The sequence below is a fragment of the Olea europaea genome, unplaced genomic scaffold (assembly GCF_002742605.1).
Source record: "Olea europaea var. sylvestris unplaced genomic scaffold, O_europaea_v1 scaffold2613, whole genome shotgun sequence".
In the NCBI taxonomy this organism is placed as follows: domain Eukaryota; kingdom Viridiplantae; phylum Streptophyta; class Magnoliopsida; order Lamiales; family Oleaceae; genus Olea; species Olea europaea.
In genome coordinates this window covers 48563-51826 of record NW_019244456.1, presented here as the reverse complement: position 1 = coordinate 51826, position 3264 = coordinate 48563, and the positions used below count along the sequence as shown (strand labels likewise).

Here is a 3264-nt window from a genome sequence, read left to right as displayed (position 1 = left end):
AAAAAAATTTCAAGTTGGAACCATCAATTCCTTTTTCTCATAAAGGAACAAACCAACTTCAACACACAAAACATATTGGACGTACGATGCTGGATATGAAACTTGTGACACTAAATTGAAGGTACCTAATCCCTAAAAGATGCAATTCACAAACCTTACTGAATGCAAGAAATACAAATTGTGAAAGAATCATAAAAAAATTACTCTAAAAATAAAGTTTCAATTGCATAAAACTCAGAAAATAACAAAAATGAAAATCATTGTTATCCATACACAAAAATATGAAAATAAAAGAGAAAATAATAATTACAATAACATTTCTGATGAGTGAAGGAAAACTTCAAATTATGTCTAAGCTAACTTGAATAAGCTGAAACTATTTGTCTTGACTTACCACCGACATGTTTGTCAAGCATATTGGTTTCTTTATAGCTAGTGCGTATTCAACCAAATTTTGACAAAACACGTTCATGAAACAATGGTACCTTAATCTTTCGATCCCACCACTCCATCGAGGCGCAAATCAAGCCAGTAGACGTGTCATACACGATGCCACTGCTGTTTATCAATTCTTCAAATCTCTTATATTTCAGGCGGAGAGTATCCCACCGATTTTTTAGCTGTTGCTTGCTCCAATTGTACCCGGAGTTGGTGTTAAAGAAGTGAACCAATGTCTGTCATCCGTAATTGGTGAAGCACTTCCCATTTCAGTGTCCATCGACGATTACAGTCTCATAGGCAGCGACGAAAATGTTCGTCTCATAGTCAGTCCATTGTTCATGCTTACGAGGCCCTGATTGACTGTCAACCTGTTGGGCGTTTGATGTGGAGGAGTGAGGATGATAATTTGGTTGCTGCAAATTGGGTGCAAAAAGTGTTATTCATTTCAGCAAAAGCTCAAAGCTCTTGCAATTTATGTTCTACTCAAAAAATCGTACCGGAGAAACGAAAGGATCCATCTCAGTGCAATTTCGTTGACCAGATTTTTATCTAAAATGTTATACCATTGTTTGCCGGAGTAAATGGTAGCCTCATCAGGTTCAGATTCAATTGAATATGTGATACAAGCATGCTAGCCCTGAGTGAAATAAAAACTCCAAACAAATGTATACTAGGAACGTGTAAGGAACATGAGTAGAGATCGAAGAAATAGATGCTTACCAGAGATATAGCACAAGAGTGGGGATCTATTGGATGAAATTGTGAGCAAAAGTACCCCCGTCAAAGACAACGACTGTCACTACAAAAGTGTGATTGGGGGGTAGACGATGCTGGGAAGTTAAAGGACGTTACTTGTACCGATGGACAAAGAAGGTAAATCCACTCACGAGAGATTGTGGGTGGAAGATGTGTGCAGGAGCTCCATGAACCCACCACTGCAGTCGTCGGAGAAGGGTGGGGTGGCTAGGCTTAGGGCTGCCGGGTCAATATTTCCTCACCGTCCACCAACTATTGTCGCAGATATCAGTGCCGTCTCAGAGCAACCAGTGTCTGAAGCTTCGTCCAGTGAATGAGTGTCAAAAAAGTTTGTCTTGCTTTTTGATTTCTCACATGGCTTAGATAATAACACTGTGGTAGGTGGGTTAGTTTGGCGTGTTTATGCTGGTGGTAGAAAGGGAAAAAAGTACATGACATGTGTGTCAGTCCATTTGGTGGAAATGTGGTCGTTGGACTCATCAACGGTCAGAAAATTCCTTAATTTCAAAATTTAAGTGCGCCCAAACATGTCCTTAATAGGGTTGGCACTATTGGAGGAGAATAAGTACTATCAAGATGGGCTATAGCTATTTTACAAACTTCAGAGCTAGAAAAGGTAGTAGGAGAAAAGTTAGAAGAAGGGACTAAAAAAAAATTTATAGCCTCTTCCTAGTTATTTTCCTAAGAGTCGACCCCTAGAATCATCTAAACTCATATAAATCAGGAAAAGGAAAAATTGAAAAGGTAAAATATGGGAAGAAAAAAGTACCTCGGACAGGTCGATCGCATTGATTTTCAAATAATTAGCTAGAATGAAGAAAAAGCCCTAATATTAATTAATAATTGGTGATGAACCAAGGTATTTTCAGTTCTTTTCATAAAGAAAAAAGTAGACAAACTTCAACCTGTTTTATTCCCAAAAAAGGGGAAATGCCAAGAGTCTCCACTCAAAAAGCAACTTCCTCATTAAGCCATTATTCAAATTTTTAGTAACTGCTCGTAAAAACCCACCACCTGTTTTGTAACTATCCATCACATGATTTTGATCATGACCTGTCAAATCAACGTTTTTGAGCTATATCCTAGGAACAACTTACCAATTGATATTCAGATCTCAAAATAACGCCACTTGTGATAAAAGCCATAATTTTATCGAGTAGGGTGAAAAATCTTGACCTTGGGGAACAATTGTTAATTAGCCTTCAGCTAATTGACGTTTTATTAAAAAATTAGATTCGTCTTAGCCATTGGATCGCACTATTTTTATGATCTGACGGCTCAGATTGAACCATGAAGTGAAGTGTCCATTCATCATGCCTATTCATCAATTTCTGAATAGTCACAGCCATACGGATGCCACGCGTACACCTAACCGCCATGCAGGACGAAGGGACGCGACCTACCACTCGTGCGCCACCTAGAATGCCAACTCATCGAGCCTTGTGCTGCCACGTCATCGAACCACGAGTCCATTTCCGAAAACTATAAGGCTCCCCAGCTCCTCGCGCCGAATGAGTACTTTGCGACATGCGCGTGCCGGGACCGGGACCGGGTCCGGGTCCGGGTCCGGTGGTGACTAGCCTTTGGCTAGTTTGCTAGCCTTTGGCTAGCTAAAGTTAGCCAAGTGGTAGGTAACATATTAAATTATATATTATTTACACAACCCACTATATAAACAAGACTATTTTCTTGTACACTTTCGATGTGGGACTCCTTTCCATATAAAAACCACTTAAAATGGGCTTATCAACATATGGGCCTATATTGGAGACTTTTCCAATTCACTCAAATTAATTGCAATGACCCATATCATTAAATATTACATTTAATATTTTAAACCCAAATCAAATTCAATTAATTCCAACACTTATCACTATCGAAATTTTCTAAAAATCTTATTTTAATCCCCACCAATCAAAAATTAAATATTTGATTCAATAAAATACTATAAACAAACATCTTTTCAATTTAGCGTTTCTAAGTGTGTGACAACGAAAGTCACCAAAACTTTGTACTACATTTGACATTGAAGCTGTCGAAATTTCTTCCCTTCTAATCATATTATTC

General features: G+C 38.3%; 1 long non-coding RNA gene across 1 annotated transcript in view; it reads right to left on the bottom strand.

Annotated features, from left to right (window-relative positions):
• LOC111383104 overlaps nt 1–2698 on the bottom strand; it is a 10168-nt gene extending 7470 nt beyond the window's left edge. Inside the window, exon 1 of the long non-coding RNA XR_002700689.1 lies at nt 2615–2698. This is a non-coding gene — a long non-coding RNA (uncharacterized LOC111383104). The remainder of the gene's footprint in view (nt 1–2614) is intronic.
• Between the last annotated feature and the right edge of the window lie 566 nt (nt 2699–3264).